This window comes from Diceros bicornis, chromosome 23 (genome assembly GCF_020826845.1).
Source record: "Diceros bicornis minor isolate mBicDic1 chromosome 23, mDicBic1.mat.cur, whole genome shotgun sequence".
NCBI classification, from domain to species: Eukaryota; Metazoa; Chordata; class Mammalia; order Perissodactyla; family Rhinocerotidae; genus Diceros; species Diceros bicornis.
The window spans coordinates 23,137,069-23,156,953 of record NC_080762.1 but is presented as its reverse complement, the minus strand read 5'-3'; positions in this window follow the sequence as shown (position 1 = coordinate 23,156,953).

Genomic DNA, 19,885 nt, shown 5'->3' with positions numbered 1-19,885 from the left:
AGTACAGGGATTTTGTTTTATTCATAGCTGTGTTCTAACACCTAGCATTTGATAGTCAATAAGCACATTCATCCTTTGAATCTGGCTTCTGAAATTCAGTTTCCAGTCAAAAATTTAACGTGTTTTGTGATGTATTTTGCAGGGATTTATACCTGGGATTATACCTCAATCTGGAAGAGTACATTGACTCCTGGAAGCGTCCATTTTTGAACTGTGAGGGGGGGAGTGCGGTGTTATGCTCATTTGTCCTACTGATAAAGAAACCCAACTTGATACTCGCTGGTATTCTTGATGGCTATCATTTTTCCTTTGAAAATTTGAGACTGATAATGGACACTGAGTACCAGTGTATTTCTCACTGTCTTTTAAAATTTTAGCTAGGTTAAAGATCAACGAATAAATATGGAATGTCCCAAAATGGAGTATGCGTGTATATTTGCCATTAGTCTGATCTAAGCCCTGTGGGTTGTCTCCACACAGTGTGGAGAATGGATAGGATTAGGAGGATATATTTGTCAATGTTCAATCAAGAAAACAGAGCCCATGCCAAGTAGTTTTGCTGAAATGGCCCTTCTCAGAAAGCCCCATAGGAAAGAGACTGGCCTCCGAGCAGATGACTCTCTGCACCTGGATTGTGGACACTTTAATTTTAATCTGTGTGCTTTGGTAGAGAATTTCAGGAAAAAAGCAGGACAGGTGCACCTAGTATTTCAAAACCAACCAGGTTATACATAAAATGGAATATTTTGCAGCCATTAATATATTTCCAAAGAATTATTTAATTCGTTGGCTTAATCATTTAACAACTGTTTATTGAGCACTTACTATTGCCAGGGATTTGGCTGGTCATTGAGGACAAAACTGAATAATGCATGGCTGCTGCCTTGAGAAGCTTCCAGTCTACTGGATAAATAACATGTATTAATTGTGGAGCATCTACTGAACTCCACGTGGTTTGTCAACTTTGTTTAAATTCTTATAGTTATGCTGTAAGTAGGCATTATTATCACCAATATACCAATGATGAAATGGTATAGCTCATACAGTTTAGATAACTAGACCAAGACTGCTCAGGCATTAGAAGCCATGACTAAGCTTTAGTCTTGGGTCCACCATTGCACCTTATTTCTGGAGGGACCTTTGCTTTCCTCAGAGTCAAATGTGTGTCTCTCTCTCTTTCTTTTTTTCCCAGCTGGATACCTGTACCGCCCAACACCGAGGGCCCACCACAGCCCATATCCCTGCCACTTCAGCCTGGGTCAAACCCCCAAATCCTGCAGTGTCTCTGTGAGAACATGGAGAGGAAGCTAGAGGCTCACATGTCTCTCTTGCCCTTCAGAAAGCTCCAGAAAGTTTTGTGATCGATAATCAGGGTTTACACTCTAGTTTTACTTATTTTGGGGGCAGGTTTAGGAAAGTGTGAAGAATGGAGGTGATCAATGGTATGAATACCTTGGCAGAAAATGAACAGTGGCTAAATTGTTTTGCTCCTGTGGACAGGGAATAGTTAACTCATAGTTAAGGCTCCTGGATGTGAAAAACCTAAAGTTAAGTTTCTCAAATTTGAAAATTTTATCAACTTTTAAAAATTTATTTGATTTTATAAACTCACATCCTAAAATGGCTTTCCAATTCTTATTTGCAAATTAACTCAATTTGAGGTCAAGTATAGGTGACACAAAGTAAAAAAAAAAAGTTTATACTTTCAATGCTATTAGCCTTCCAATTCTGCAGGTACAAGGAAAGCAGATAAAAATACTTTAAATATTTGATTCCCCGGAATTAGCAATGTTAATTGAGGATAATGGCTCTTTTGTGGGTCATGCTGAGACCCACAGGAAGGCAACTCCGTACTCAAACACACAGACACATACACACACACTGAACTCTTCTGTCAGATACAGATAATGTTAGGCAACTCAGCAAAGTTTTAAAATATTCTGCTAAGAATATAGACACTCTACACACAGTAGAGTTTTTTTTAATGTTTATATTGAGCCTAACACACATGCAGAGAAGTATGTAAATTCTAAGTGTAAAGTTTGATGAGTTTTTATAAAATAAACTCATCTATGTAAACTAACACTCAGATAAGAAACAATCAAGAACTTGATATAAATGAAATCAGTGTTTACTCTTTTGTATCTAGTTTCCTTCACTTGAAATTTTGTTTGAGATTTATTTATATTGTTGTGCATAGTTGTGGTTCCTTCTGCATAGTATTATTGAAGACTGTAACTACATGGTATTCTATTATGTGAATATATCACAATTTATTTTTCATTCCATTCTTGATGGGCATTTGAATAATTTCCAGTTTTTGGCTGTTGTGAAAAGTGCTGCTATGGACATATTTTTGTGTTTTTTGTTGAATATGTGTACACATATCTTCTGTGTATATAGGATCATAAGATAGGCATATTTTCAGCATTTGTAGATACTACCAATTAATTTTCCAAGGTGTTTGTATCAATTTAGACTCCCACTATCAGTGTATGAGAGTTTTGGTTGCTCTACATCCTTGGCAACACTGGATATTTTCTTTCTTTGAGGCAATATAGTGGTATTACATTTGCTTTTAATTTATATAATCATGATGCCTAATCAAGTGTTGTACCTTAAGTGTTTACTGAAGTCATTTTCCCCATTTTCAATTGAATCGAGTTGTCTTTTTCTTATTGATTTGCAGTTCTTTATATATTTTGGATACAAGTCCTTTATTGGATTACAATATCGCAAATACTTTCCATTCTATGGGCTGTCTTTTCACTTTCTTACCAGTGTCTTTTGATGAATAGAAAATCTTAGTTTTGGTATAGTCCAATTTATAATCTTTTCTTTATTGTTAGCCCTGTTTGGAAATCTTTAACTAATCGAAGATCATGAAGATATCTGCCTACATTTTCTTCTAAACACTTAATTGTTTTAATTCTTACAATTAGATTTGCAAAATATCTAGAATTGATTTTTTCATGGTTTGAGAAATATACATTTTGTTTTCCATACGGAAATCCAATTAACCAAACCTGGTAGCACAATTAAAAAAAGAAAACAATTTAATGCTGCTTACTTTGAATAAGAGTGCTATCGTTACATGGAATGGACTGTATCTCAAATCATTCTGTAAATTTAAGTAGTTAAAATTAATAGAGTCTTTATGTTACATACTATGAATTTTTTTAATATGCTTTCATATGATCAAATCCTATCAAAGAAACTGAACATTGGGTAATATTGGCGTTAGAACTTTCTTGAATCCATTACTAATATATTGAGTAGATTAGAGATGTTAAATCCAGAAACCTTCACCATTTAAGCATAAATTTAATAGATACTCACTATTTCCTATAACATTTTATGGGAAAAAGTAGAAAACATATAAAGAAATTTGAAGAAAAGTGTTTATATGTATCATATCGGAAAAAAACAACAACAGAAAATTCAGGTTGAGCATAGTAAGTGCTTTTTTGTTTTAATACATAAAAGGGGAAAAGGATAGTGACAGCCACAGGTTTTAAACGGAAAACATGTGCATGAACTCATGGTTTTGAAAAATTCTTGTTCAGTAGCAAAAATTACCTTTGCTACTTCTGCAGATGTTCTGTTTACTTCACTACTAAGAGAGTGAAAAGGTAACCCACAGAATGGAAGATAATCTGTTGCCAATGTGTATCCGGCATGATAGAACCTGCAGGTCTACTACCCAGTTTATGGTCCTTTGCATGGCCTTTCACTAAAAGCAGAGAGGGCTCTCTGGAGTGAAGCCACTGTTGGATCTCGAGTCAGGAAAAGCTGAACAATCCTAGACTAGCTCACAGTGGAGAGGCAAAGATGGTTTGGGAGATACCTGGGGTAGCGTTGAGATGGGTCAAGACTCCAATCCCCAGAAGAGGGCTTCAATCGAATTGTAAGATTCCTGCATTAAAGTTTTCAGTCAACACCCAAGTTACTCTACCCCTCCTTGGACTCAGAAGATACTTTGTCTTTAGAGGGGCTTCTGCAAGGAGGGACTCTTCTCCAGTGAGGTAGATCTTGCCAGTTAGCACAGTGGGAACTTAATATGCAATTCAAATTTACCTTCCTGTATGGTCTACCACAGGCTTTATTTTGTTCGTTTAATTTTCTAATAGGAATTGGGTTCCACACTGTGATTACTTCTTTGATTATTTCAGAACAAGTGATTATGTCAGGGTCTCTGCGGAATCAAGGGGAAGTGCTCCTCAAGACATTAACAGGCCAATGTAGTGTGCCTTCTGCTGAGCAGAAACTACAAACATCTGATTTCAGAAATGCAAATTACTGACATAATTTTAATCCTCAGCATTATTTAAGTTGTCTGGTTAAAGACATTTTGAAGGAAAATCAACTACTACAATTATAATTAAAATCCCTTCATGTCTATATGGGAAAGACACATAAAGTGTAGATTATAAAGGAAAGGACAGCATTGGGAAGTTTCAAAATAATTTTTTCTTCTATAAAAGGTAAAATAAGAGTGAAAATGAATTTGTTTGGGTTTGAATATTGAGTACATTTTGGTTTAGAATTTTCTGCTTTGAGTAAATAAAGATAATTTTGTGCTGATCAACATGACTGAGCCACTAAAATATTTTAAATTCTAGCACTAAACTAGAATTTAATCTTTGTTTCTCTAAGATAAAGAAATTGGGCTTTTGATTAGGCTGTTACTTCTTGGAAGAGAAAATCAGCCAAGGAGAAGTAACTACCCCCTCTGCTCTAAAGACCTTAGTGTGTATTACATTGAGGAGAGGCAGGCTTGGCTTAATGAACAGGAGGTAGTGGGAGTTGGGGACTCTGTTGAGTCTTGGTGACAAAGAACAACACTATCCTTAAGGGCTGGCTTTGTAATTTGCAGGGCCCAGTGCAAAATGAAAATGTGGGGTCCCTTGTTCAAAAGCAGGAAAACAGTGCCATTAAAGGTACTAAAATATAAAGCTTTTCCCTTTATTCCACCATCTTTCTCTCAAATTGTCACAGTGTTTTTAATTTGCTACTTAATGTTGTTGTAAGTAAAAAAAATTACAATTTTAAATTATTAACATGAGTTTTACCATTCATCTTTATACTGTACGATGCCAGTTCTACATGCAAATGTAAGAGTATTTAACTTGTATATAGAATCACTGAAATTGTATAATTTGTATTTCGTGCATGCATATATATTTCGTTCTTACTAGAGGAGTGGAAAAGCTGCAATAAAACCAACACAACTGTTTTTATTTCACTTCTTGATACGTGCAAAAATATGGATTACTCTACGAGTCCCTTTTCCCCCTTTCCTTGTGTGTCATCATTTTCAGTGTAAGTGGTTGGTTAATACAGGGAAGTAACACAAATAAGAAAGGATATGGTAGGGTTCCTTACTCTTCAGTGTTTTTCAGACCACTGTTGCCTTCTTTCTGAATTCTGGATGGAATGGAAAGTCTGGCTTCCATTTACGCAGTCACAGATATAACATGCTTACCTTGTACTTACTTAGAGTCTTTCTGGACCCCACCATTGTGGGTCCACTGGAATTTTTCACTCCGGGGGCATCGAGGATGCCATATGTGAATAGGGCAGCAAGGAATGGTCCATGTGCAGACTGCATGTATCTCCTGTGCTCACGCTCCAGTGTCCTATCAGACTTCACTTAGAAACAAAAGTTCAGAGATAGCATTATTAAGGATTTAAAGATGGTGACAGCAGAGTGTTAAATCAAGGACAGTGCTCTTCTGAGCATGGCACCCTGTGTGACGGCCCTGGTTATAAGCCCATGAAGCCAGCCCTGCTTCCAACAGACAGTTTATTCAGATGATGTCCTGAGGTTTACATTGTTTCTTCTTAGAGTGGCAGGCCTTCTGGGGCATGGGGCTTAGTCCAGGGGAGGCCTGGGACGAAACATCAATGCCCTATTTAGCACTAGCTCCTTTACCCCAATGGTGAGAATTCCTAGACCACAGGGTGATCTGCTCTTGTGCCCAGAATGAGCAAGTAGAGGGAATGAAGGGCTAATGCTACTTTCTTTCTTACCCACTTTACCCAAGAATTAGGCCTCCCGTTTTTTAGAGTCTTGATATTAAGCACTCACTTTGGTTGAACCATGTTGGTGGAAAGGGGGATTAGAATAGTTCTCTTATCCTCTATCTTAGTGATTTTCAAACTTTGCACCACATTAGCATCATCTGGGGAGTTTTAAACAATTCCAGTGGTTAGGCCACAGTCCAGACTAATTACATCAAGAAGGCTAGGCATAGGTGGGATGCTATTGAAGCTCCCCAGGTGATTCAATGTGCAGCCAAGGTTAAGAATCACTGCTCCAGCTTCTTGCTACTCAAAGTGAGGCCCCTAAACCAGTAATATCAGCATCACCTGGGAGCTTGCTAGGCTAGCAGAAGCTCAGGCCCCAGACCTACTGAGTCAAGTTAGAATCTGCATTGTAACAAGACCCCCAATAAAACTTTGAGAAGCATGGCTGCAGCTGAGCAGGCCACTTGTAACACCTGGAGGCTGGCCCCTCCAGTTCTCCTGCAGACCACTGGTCCTCAGTCCTGGCTGTTTGTTGGAATCACCAGTCATTCCGGCAATAAGCACAAGGATGCATTGATTTTATTTTTATGTTTAATAGTATTTATCAGAATTATAGTACACTAGGATTATTTTCATCAATTATGTTCTAATAATAACAAATGATATCACTAAGATTTACTTTAATGCTTAGAACCTTACAATTATATAAAATTTAAAAATGTTTTAATCTATATACAAAATTTGGCTGTAGAAAAATACAATGTGTGATTAAGAAAATATATTAAAGCATAAAATATATTATAATAGTAAAACATTATGTGAGGAAGTACATTGGAAATACGAATTCAAGGAGAAAAAGAATGTAAAATTTCTGACTATTAAAGGTGAATGTGCTCATGTGTTTTTTTAAATGGATGATGACAGATGTAAAACCTCTGGGGTTTTTTTCAGTCCATTGGATACATTAAAAGAATGATATAAGTTTTATTTTATTTTAAAATATCAAAATATCGATACTTGCAATATGCCAAGAATTAGATTATTTTTAACCATTTAAATTTATAATGGAAAACATTAGACAATGATGCTTCTTATTTTAAAGTGTCAATATACCAGGGATTATATTACTTGCAACAATTTGAATTTATGATGAAAGATACTAAATGCCAATATGTGAGAAGTACATACTTTTTCAAAATTCTAGGAGTGTGAAATAATTCGAAGACCACAGGGATACATGACAAGACCTGAGAATGTCAGAGTCATCTCTGAGTCCTTGGTTATTCTCTTGGCCTCCCTGCGGTCCACTTAGCAACATGCGCTCCTTTTCACTGTGAGGGGGCATAAGGGACAACGTGTTTGCTCCCGCTTTCTTGCCTTGACAGCCCTTCCCACTGGTCATGCTGCTTAAACCTGGGCATTGCCGGAGTAGTTGAACAATCACAGACCTACCTGTTATTGTTCTCCCCTTTGGCAGTACAACTTAATATCTTAGTCAGTTTCTTGCCAACCTAATTTTGGAGGATTGCATAATCTAATAATGCCAGAAATTATGTCCAGCTAAGCCCCTTGAATTGATAGTCTGCACTTGGAGTTTCCATTTCTTAATACTAAGCTTGTGGGTTCTGCCATTCAAAGAACATGGAAGGGAGACCAGAGGCTAGGTGGGGAGAATGCGGTGCCCTGGAATGTTGCCACTCAGGGTTCTAGTTGAATGCAATTCACAAAATTTAATTCTTATCCCTATCAAAGTGATACCATCACATAGTTTTTAAATCAAAAAATTACTAAAAAGCTCATATTAAGATTTTTCATTCTCCACGTCTCCCTAGCCTTAGTTCCACTTCTAGAAGTACATACTTTCAACTCTTAGTTGTTTCCTCTGGGATTTACCTTTATATATTTACAAAAATTATTTATGCTGCTCCTTCTCAATTAAGACTGTTTAGACTTTGTTTATAACATCCTGCTATGGTAGTTGAGGCACTAGCTTTTTTACAAGGCATCCTCTTTCTCTCTCTCTGTCCAACCAATATAGTCATAAGTCAAACTTTGGTTAAATAAATATTCACTGTTACATTTTAATGAATGTATAAACATGCTCACTCATGAGTCCAGTAGTTAACTATAATTATATTTCATATTTTAATAATTTTTTATTTTCTAAACTCTCTATGTATCAAACACTAATTCTTTAGCAGTTTCTAAAGCAATTTGTTATACTGTTCTAGTAATATTTTTGCAAATGCTCAAAACACTTCATATAATCTATGAATTTCTTTCTTCATTCATTCATCTGTTCCTGGCACCCTCCTTGAGCTCTGATCTGAGCAAGCGCTTCTGTATCTGGCACACAGCTTCTCATTTTGAAACTTTCCTTCACCATGTTTCTATGCTGGGTTTTGGTTGGATGTCTTAATTCTATGATCTTCTTCTTTCTCAGTGGATTTCTTTGTTTTTCTAGAACACATATACTGGTAGCTTCCCAAAAAAGAGTGCATGGGAGGTAGTATTTTTTGTTATCAGATCCCTGCAATGTTTTTATTCTATACTTTCATTTATTCTACCTATCAATTCCACCATTGATATTTTCATCTATAAAGAATTTTTCGCTGAAAATAATCTTCACTTGGAACCTGACAGGCACTCTTGCACCATCTTCTAGCATCCAGTGTTGCTCTTGAGAATCTGATGCTATTTGGATTCCCATTCTTTTGCATGTGGGCTTCTTTTGGCACTCTGCAGGCTTTTAGGGTCTTCTCTTCACCTGTGTCATCCTGAAATTTCGTGATGATGTATCTTAGTACTTTTTTTTATTATGTGTGGTTGGCACACAAGTGAACGGTTTCAAGCTGGCAATTTATGGCCATTAGTTCTGAGAAATTTTCTGATATTATTGTCATCATCATCATCATCATCATCATCATCATCATCATCATCATTTTTGATGGTCTTCTTGCTTCCATTCCTTCTGTTCTTTCTTTCTGGAACTCCTGTTAGTCACATATTAGATCTCATGTACTAAGTCTCTAATTTTATTATCTTTTTAATTTATGTTTTTATTTTTACTCAACTTTCTGGGAGGTTTCTTAAAATTATCTTTTGAGTCTTCTACTGTATTCTTAATTATGATTATCGTATTTTCATTTCCAAGAGCTCTATCTTGTTCTCGGCTTGATGAAACTTGTTTCATGGACAGAGAATGATTTCTTATATTGTTGTGTTGTAGTGTATGGTTAAGAGGTGGCCTTGTAGCCAGACCACTTACATTCAAATCTCAGCTCTGCCGTTTACAGGTTTATAAGCTGGGACAAATTACTAAATTTCCTCAACTGTAAAATGGGCTAAACCTTCATCATAGGATTATGATTATTTAATGAGTTAATGCACTTAAAGTGCTTAGAACAGAGCTTGACCCATAGCAACAGCCTCCATAGGCATTTGCCACTCATTATCTCTCTGAGGTTATTAATTATAGGACTAAATTTTTTTTCTAGTTTAATTGTCTTTCCTTCCTCTGAGATCCTTTTGTTTAATTTGGTACCCATCTTAAATATTTGAAGATTTCCTCAGGTGTCTGGTGACCCTTGGCTGTCTGTTCATAATGAAGAGTGAGTCACTAGAAAGTTGATTGGAAGTCGTGTATGTGCATCAAGCTGCTTGACTCAGAGAGTTCACTGTAGGATGCATGGATATTGAAACTGCCCTTTTGTTGGAGGCTACCCAAAACTTACTATGTAGATATCTTCTATCTTTAGCTGTTCAATTTCTCCAGAGAAGAAGTTTGGTCACAATAAAAGTCCAACAGTTCAATATGTACACTTTCATTAATCCCCATTTCAATCTTACACTTTACCACAGTCATGCATTCTTTAGTCTAGATCCTCGTTGCTTAGGTTTCCTCAAAAAATCTTTCAATTTCTTTTGGGAAATTACTGAAGGGGTACTTAATTGTTCTGCTTGATTGGGGAAGAGAACTGGGAAGTCCAACTACTCTCTATTTAGACTGTCAATAAGGCCATCCGTGCTTAATCCACACCTAACACTTACCTGGTATCTCTAAGCCTGAGCCTTTCATGGGTGCTGTGGAGGTGTGTTGGCTCATTTCCTGTCAGTGTCTTCTCTCTTTAAGAGCATAAGTTAAAAGTTTCTCAACTCTGCTAAGTCAGTTAGTTACTACTACTCCATCCACTTTTCATCCTCAAAAATGTTATTAAAATCTTTCCTCAGCAGTTGTCTTGCCTCCCATTCCTATTGCCTTTTGGGGTTATATCTTTTTATCCCCCTTAACTATCACTTTAATGAGGTTCAAGGAGGAAGAGGAGCCTAGGGTTAATTTGCCGTGTTCAACTATAACTCCAACGAATTTTTTAATAGGAGGCTTTATCATCTTTTTCTGGTAGTAGGTACACAGGAAGTACCAAAGAAGCAGGTATTGCTAATGACCCTGGATCCTCTGGATCCATACCCATTTCAATTGCTAGGAGCCAATATTTTGCCTTTCAGCTCACTACTTTAGGGTGAGGCCGAGTTTGTGGCAGTTAATCAAATTGTATTATTATCTGATCTTCAGAGGCCTCAGATTACTGAGTCGAATGGAAAATCATCTTTCTTTAACAAAGCTACATCATCTGTCCTTTTTTTCCCTGTCAACTTTCAGATGAGTCAGCTTGTCTCTCTTTGCCTCATTTTTATGAATGCTAAAAGAAGCAGCCAACACCCTATGATAGGGACGATAGCATTTTCCTCCTAAGCTCCCTCAGGCTCTAGCCTTGGTTATTACTTGGTCTGAATCCAAGAGGTGACAGATCATGTTTTAACCAACTGCTTCACCACCTTCAAAAAGTGTATATCTTAATGAAAGTGTACGTATTGAACTGTGGAATTCTAAAGCTCTGACCTTCAAAAAGATACTTACTCTCACCCTACTTGGATTCACCCATATCAAAAATTTAGGTCCTACCCTGGTAAGAACCAGACTCTTTGAGTTGTAACTGACCATAATCAAACTCAAAATTACCTCCCAGAATCCACGGAAGAATTGAACAACCAAGAGAGAAGCAGCTGGTTCTCACAAGCAGCTGTGACCAGGGATTTGAATGCCACCAGCATACAACTTCTCTCATCTCTGATGTTCTGTATGTCACCATCATCATTTTTAGTTTGCTCCCCAGACAGTTGAATAGAGACATCAATATTCATGAGTTTTCCATATTATGTATCTTCCACCAACCCAAAAGACTGACCTACTTTCTCAGTTTCAGTTAAAAAAAAATCCCTGGGAAGGGCTTTACTTGGCCAAGCTTGAATGAGGTATCCATACCTGGGCCAACCAACTGGGGCCATAAAGTCAGATAAGAATGTCATCTCCCACGGGAACCATTTGGGTAGGATAGTCGTGGTGACAGTGGCACATCCTTGGAAAAGTAAGAGACAGTGCTTGCAAAACAATACCTTACAAGTTCACCACAAACTAGCCTTTAGTTTGGAGCAAAATTTTCTCTTAGTTCAAACTACATATAGTACTATGTTTCTTATACACATCAACTTAAAGTGTAGCTATTAGAGGCAAAAGGAATACACTTTCCATTGTCATTTCAAACTCTTAACTCTTTTTCACTCTGAAATAACCAGCTTATAGCGACAAGGCTGATAGTTCATTTTCAGAACAGAAATCTGACAGCACTTACTGATTTTGACACTTTCAATACAAAAACTCTCTTGCAGTATTGACAACCTGAATTATAAGCAAGAGAGTCAAGAATGTTGGAATGAAAGATACTTTTAACATAATAGACCTCAATAAATATTTTGCATATTGATGGCAATAAAATATCCAACCTGGAATTAGAATCACTTTGAAATGTAATAGATAGCCACCAAATAAGGCACTAAAGTGATTTCTGACAATCTGATTGGTATATTAATATATATACATGTGATGATGTATATATAAAATTCAACGGTTTAATAAAATTACGTAAATTAAAAGGGAAGATTGGTATCATTTTGGCTCAGCATGTACAGTTTGCCAGAACTAGTTATTGATGCCTTTCAAAGGACTTGACACAAACTTGAATTTGACACAAAATTGAACCTTTTGACTGGTTTGCTGCCATTCAGTGACTTTTACATTCTGGTTGTTTTAAAATATAAGAATTACATTTTACACTTGAGAGCTTGTTTTAATTAAAACCTCAAGACTGAATTATACTTCCCTGCAATCTGAGTAGAAGAAGATTGAATTATTTACTTTGTATATCTGTGCAGATACCATAGACCTGATTTTTTGCTGGTAATGATATTCAATCATAGATTAGCACTCTGGATATTCAAAATTTAAAACACATCTTAGTAATTGTTGAATGTCTCCTGAGAAGTCATGCCTGATTTTAAAAAAGTAAGAAAGCACACTTGGGGTTGACAGATGCAGATTTTAAAAACATTAATGTAGCATAGTCAGAAGTGTCTCCTACTGTTAAAATTTCCTCCGCTTCAAAATTTCAGACACTCTCTGACCCTGAATATAGAAAGTGCTTGATAATTTCAGATAATTTCACCTATGCTGAAAGTGTGATAGGTACTTGCAGATTTAGGTATATAATTTTAAAATACCCCGTTTGAGATTTTCTCTTTAGCATGATGCATTAGTATTCTGTTTTTAAGAATGCATGCATATTTATGTAGATTGGATTATATACTTGTCTAATACAAATGGAGATGATAGAGTCATTAGGATCTTATTCATTTCAACTCACATTAAAATCACTGAAATTTAAAACATTCAAGGATGAAATAGAAGGCGGGTGTGAGAATGGAAATGTATAAGGACGTACCTTCTCCCTTTTCTGCTGCATCTTAAATTTTGTGGCTTCACAGAGCCCAGGGAATGGAAGGAGAGATTAAGAGAGACGCTCTGAGCTAGGAGTACTGTACTTTGTGTTTCTGAGTGGCATATGAGCTGTGTTCAAGCTGAGAGACTTCAAATAAAGTCACAATATACTAGACTATGGCGAGAGAATTCCAGAGGGAATGGCTTGTAAGAGATAAATAATTTGAGCATCTATATTAAAGAATTATTTATAACTGTTTCTCCGAGTCCCTATGCATACTCGGTTGTAAAGGCATAAAAGAAGCTAGGCCAAATGAGGCTGAGCAGAGGTTAACCCAGGTTAGTAAACACATGAAGATGTACCATGGCCCTGTGTTGTGAGTGCCGGATGCTCATGACCATTTAATCTAGAGATGGTGGTTTTCAGAATTAAGTTTTAATAGCGAGTACTATCAGATATTTGACACAAGTAGGTGTAGAAGGCAAGAAGCCTTAGGGTGTTTCCTGTGCCTCAACTTCGTGGTGACAGAGACTGGGGATGTGGAAGAATTGGGAATGATAGTGAACCTTGACTATATATTGGTACGTGTCATGGCTTTGGAGGAACTCAAGCAATACCTTCTTAAGGGGATAAATGTCCAATGTCAGTGAAATATGTGAGCTGAATATCGGGAGGAATAAGCACTCCCTTAAAGATTTTTGCCCTCATCACTGGCCTTGTTCTACCAAATTCAGGGGACTGCACCATTTTTAGAGTTTAATAGATAATAGATGTGACCTGTAATAACTATGTCCAAATTCCCAAGTTCCTCTATCTAATGTAACTCAAAGTGAACAAATGTGGACTAGAATCTCTGCTGGAGGCCTGGAGTCCTAGGCGGCCCCAAACACTGAGGGAGGTGAAGGTCCACCATTCCAGAGACTTGAGGTCCAAAATAACAACGTGCTGTGGTGAGTTAGCCACTCCTCCAGGATAAAGAAGGCACCCTAAGATCTTACCTTGCTGGTGTTTTCCTGGCTGTCACACACCTCTGGCAAGCAGCCATGAATCCTCAACTGCAGAGTGCTCCTGGTTGCCCCAGACCCTCCAGCAGAGGGCGAGACGGGAACAATCTGGGTCTATTGTTCCTCCTCCATCCCACCATGACCCGGGAATATTCAGCAGTGTCTCACTGCCCTGCTTCCCTTCTCATCCCTTTCAATTCCTTTTGACTGTGCTGGATATACCTCAGGGCCTGCCTGTAATGACAATGGGGTGATTTACCCCTCTCCTTTGCAAAGTGAACAGGGAATATTATCAAGACTGATTCATAAGGCTGATTGAACTGACTGCCTCACTCACTACTCCCATCCTGTCCCATTCCACTCGATTCAAAGAAAGAAAGGGAAAAGGAAGGAAAGAAAAAGAAAAGAGGCTTGCATAGTTCACATGTGGATGTACACAGAAACACATTTTAATAAAATATTTGATTTCACTGCACAGAAAACTAGAACTGTCAATCAATTTATTGTAAGAATCTGTGAAGAATATTACCACGAGGCCAATGGAACTAGATTGAGAAAACAATCAGTCATTTATGTAAGCTGGGATGCCAAGCAAACCTACAGGACTGAAAGAAATTAGAAAGATTCTTTATGCCCCATTCATTTTCAGAACTCCGATTTGGAATGCAAGTCCATTTAAAACCTGGACTGCCTTCTTTCTACTTGGAGCAACTCGTACCAACATTTACAGGTTAATTAACTATAAAATAAAAATGTCACCTAATAGGAAGATGATAACCCAATTAAGCAACATCATCCCATAAACCTACTGTAAACGCCACCAGTCCCCTGCAACCCAAAACCTTGAAGCCCCATCATTTATGCTCCCCACCATTATTCCCTGTCTCTTATAAATCTTTCCTCAATTTCTGCACTCCCCACCCCCACAAAATATAAGATTACTATACATTTGCAATTGCTGATTATTTAATTGTTGATGGAAAGGTAGAAGCCATTCAAAAATAGTAAGTGCCTAGTTAGGATATTTGGTTGTAAGAATATAAGGCTATCTCTAATGACGGAGATTTATTATGAGGTTTTCTGTGTGGCAGTAAGGGGGATGGGGTTTCACAAGACTGCAAAGATGAGTCACATAAAAGAAACCGAAGTCACTCTTCAGCCATAATTTACAGAGCCAACCCTAGAGGAAAGGGTTGTTTGGGATCCAAGGCTGCTCTGGGGAACCAAGTGTTTCATGGGCCCTCATTGGCAGTTCTGTAATTCTCTGTTGAGTTCCTTCTGATTTTACTGCTTCTGCCTAATTATCATCCTCTCTATCCTACTCATGTCTGTATGGTATATTTTTGGCTTACTTACAATTTGGCTCCTTCATGTTTCCTCTGCTTTACGTCTGCTTTTGGTGCCTTTTATTCTTCACCCTGCACTGCCCCCCCCCCCACTCTGGCCCCCAACGACAGTTCTTTCTATATTTCACACTCAAATTCCTGCCACATTAAAATTCCTGAGGAATATAGATACTTTGATTGGGCTAGAAAATCACCATGATTACTGTTGGGCAGAACTTTCGAATGGGCCAGTCTATAGTGAGGTGCTTACTCTGGTCCAAACAGCTATAGCGGATATGCAGGGTTACTCAGGCATAGAAGGTTTAGGCACAGGGAACGAATCCCCATGGTCGTGGCCTCAGCGGGGCGGTTGCTTACTGGTTTCCTGTGTGAGACTACGTCACAGGTGCTGTAACTGATCTGTCTACTTTCACAGAAGTCAGATTTTGCCTAGAAATTTGTACGAGTCAAATTCCCTTACAACAAACATCCTCATATGAATAGTCTCAGACTGAAAACACAGATTACAATGCATTGATCAAATACTTGTTTGATTTAATAAAAGGTAATTTGTTTCACTGCAGATTTGATTCCTTCCTTCTTTCTTTCCTTCCTTCCTTCTTCCCTCCCTCCCTCCTTCTCTTATTTTTGTCTCTTTGGACTTTTATTTAGAATCCACTTCACGTATATTCTACATAGTTTTGAATTGCTTGGTCATGATGCAAAAAACCAAAAATGTTTAAAAACATTTTTAAATATAAATTTTTATAAGTTGTACATATATTTGAGTCTCTTCTGTCTATCATGTTACATACCACCTAGAAACTCTACTTTTTAAAATTGGAGTCAGTCAGATTTGGGTTGAAATTACAAATCTACTGATTATTAAGACTATGTCTTAGGCAAAATATTAGGCTAGCCTTCCATATCTTCATTTGTAAAATCGCGATGATAATTTTACTCTTATAGAGCTGCTGTTTTTAAGATCAATCAGATTAAATTACACATTAACCACGAAAATCACCAAGCTCAGTGTTCTGGTTCATGGAAGAAATTTAAGAAATATTAGGTCTTCTCTCTTTCGCTACAACACCAGTATTTTTATTTTTGCACATACTTGATGTGGGCTCTACTTCCTTCATGGTAGGGTGAGCACATAACTTATCATCAGGAAGAGACCATTTTCAGAGTGAAAGTGGCTGTTCGTAATTGTTAGTCCAGGAGAATGTGTGTCAAATGGGACTGTCCAGCAAACTGGAGTGTGGTTACCCTATTCACGGAGCCCTTCTTGTGGGTTTGGGTTCAGGGCCCTGGCAGTTATTGAGGGGTTGAGAAATCACAGGCCCTTACTTACCTGCAATTTTCTGGCAATATAGTTTTTCACTCTTCTTTAACCTCTTCTTGTTCTCACTTCATGGTTTCCATAGTCAGTCGCTGTGATGATCCCTCTCCTCTACTCTCAGCTCCTTAGCACCCGGCACTGACTATTCCCAACTCTCAGAATTCAGCACCTGCATTAAGTGATTTGAATGAGGCTGGAGAAAAACAGAAATCCATGCTGACACTTAGCACATATCTCAGATGGGTCTTCCGCTCTGCCCAACCATCCAGCTTCGCTTCCCTTGTCATTCTGCTTTATACTCTCTGAGGGACTATTTCATACCTTCTCTTCTCTCCTCAAACAACATTCCCTTTCCATGATGCACATGCTTCTCATTTTATTAAGAAAACAGAAGCAATTAGAACTCTGCATCTTCCCACCACCAAGCCTTTAAACCTACCTGCATCTGAACCCATTCACTCAGAACCACTATGCTGCACAACTCCAGGGAACATGCTTCATATTCTGGTCTCCATGAATAGTACCTTCTGGAACACATTTCAGTAGCAATGCTTACGTAGTGTTTCCACATTCTCATCTCACATTATCTCTTTAATCAAGTCTCGTTCTGGCTTTCATTCCTCTTAGGAGCTGTTCTGGAGACTCCCAGTGACTTCTATCTTACAAATCTATTTTATTCTCAGTCTTTATCTTAGTTGACCCCTCCACAGTGATTTTCCTTCACTGGCTGATCTTCCTATCTCCTTTTCTGAAGCCTCCTCTCTGCCTCACCGAGCCAGATGGCCTATGTTCAAATCCCCACTCTATCACTTACTAGCAAGTTTCTTAGCCTGTTCATGCCTCAGTTTCCTCATTTGTAAAATAAAGGTAAAATAGTTTTTATGTCAGAGGATTGTTGTAAGGATTAAATAATAATTCAGGTCAAGTCCTTAGCAAAGTGCCTGGTGAATAGTAGAATTCAATAACTGTGCTATTAGTTTTTTTTATTAAATGTTAGTGTGTCCCAGGGTTTTGTATTTGGCCATCTTCTCTTCTCTATCTACACTATTTACCTAAGTGAGCTCCTCTAGTCTTTTAACTTTAAATTCCACTCTTACCAAAGCTACCCTGATTTTTATCTCTAGCCATAACCTCCCCCTCACTCTTTGGCTTGTGGCCTCTTCCTGCATCTTTAAAGCCAGCATCATAGCAGCTCTCTGACCCTGCTTTCATCATCACCTTTCTTTCTCCAATTCTCCTCTGGCCTCCTTCTTACACTTTTAAGAATTCTTGTGATTACACTAGGCCCGCTTGGATAACCTAGGATAATCTCTCTATTTTAAGGTCAGTTTATTAGCAACCTTAATTCCATCTGCAACCTTGATTCCCTTTTACATGTAACTTCACATATTCACAGATTCCACATCTTAGGACGTGGGCATCTTTAGGAGACCGTTATTCTGCCTACCACAAGCACCAACCTCCAACCTGGCAACTAATTCCATCTTTACTCGACAATGAAGTGGCGTCTCTACCACTTGCCAATCAACTTCTCCTGGCCAACACCAAGAAAAAGAAAATCGCGAAAAGGGAAAATGGCTTTTAAGCTATTTAGTTTGCATGGATATGAATCTAATTTTATAGAAACCATAACTGGAATCTACAATCTTTGTAAAGTGTGATGTTGCTGCTTAGAAGACGTATTAGACTGTATACAGTTGAAAGAAGGAAAATTTCAGTTTCCCATTTTTGGGGAAATGAAATATCTCATATATAATATTTTACAAAGCTCAAGAAGCCCATCTACCATGGGTTTTTTTTTCCTCTGTAAATGCTTCTAATATATGAAAAATTGCTAACATTTTATGACTATAAAATTGAATAGAAGAATGAATAAGTAAAGCATTCTTATCAAAAATAGCTTATCATCAGACATTCAAAATTGTTCTTCACTTTAAGACTGGAAAACTGGGTAGAGTTCCGAATCGTGAGCTATTTGAAATAAAATACATGGTATGTGTTGTCTAAGATAAAACTAGGTTAGAAAGCCATAGTTTCATAAATTAATTAAAAGAGAAGAATCTTGTTTGACTATATCTATGAGGGCAGAAAACAAATTGAAATGCATATTAAATTAGGATCTTTCTATCTGATACAAATTCCAAGCTACCTAATAATGGATTATCTTTGTATTTAAAGATGATACAGTCAACTCACCATCAGCTGAAAAGTCTAAACTAATAAAAACTGAAGCCCTGTAACCTCTCCCCCTGCTGTTTTACCAGAACTAAAGGTCAGTAAGCCAATCAGACAATATTGCTGAGGGCCTTCTATGAGCAGGGCACTGCGATTAATCCAGGAAAGGAAATCCAAAATAGTCTTTTAGAAGGAACTTGTTAAAATAATTCTTACCATATATGTAAAGATGTGTATATATGGAAAGAATATCTCTTGGTTTAATTTAACATTTATTCCCAGATAGGCCACAAAAAAACAAATTGGAATATCTATGAAATTCTTACCTGGGGCCATTGGGGTCAGCAAAAGGAGACGTGGAGGTTATACTGAAAAGAGGATGATCATCTGTTGCCCAAGTATCTGCAGAAGTGAAATAAGTCACATTTCCACATTCTAACCGGCGTCAAACTTAACATCTCTTGGATTTGATGTGTGTCACAGGCCTTAGAAGTGCAGGCTAATTTGCCTAACTAATTCACGAGTTGTGAAAGGAAGCCAAACATGTAGAAATATTCTATTAGACACTGCTGCTTAACAACTCCAGGGTGCCTCATTTTAGAAAGTACGTGCTGAGATTCTTTTGAAGTGTGATTGTTATTATTCACTTGAAAACACTCTTAAGTTTTTATGAATTTATGAAATGATTGATCAGCCTTGTCTATGGGTTACTCCAGATGTTGCTTTCCAGGCTGTAATTTTTATAAGCCTATTTTATAGGTCAAAGAGCTGTGAGTCAGGGGAACTAGTTATAGCCTCAAGTCTGGAGAGGTGATACTTAACCATTTAGGGGGCAGGAAAGCAATGAAATGACCATTTGGAAGTTTTGCATTTTAATGAGTGTATGAGATATAAATATAGGGGACAACCGGCCCAGGTCACCTATAAACTGGGAATATTGCCTTAAGAGTCTTTCATCTCTCTTTTTAAAAAAATAAACCAAAACTCAATGAAGATGGTAAGCAGTGTCTTGTGATCAAACTTCAACTCAAGGCTGCACTGCATCTTCTTATTTCCAGCCCTGACCTTACAAGTCAGCTTCTACCCTGAGGCTCTGATGCCTGGGGAAAGCGAAAGGCTGAGCCTTCTACACAACAGGAATAAAGATGACTCATGGACTTGGTTTGAATCAATCTA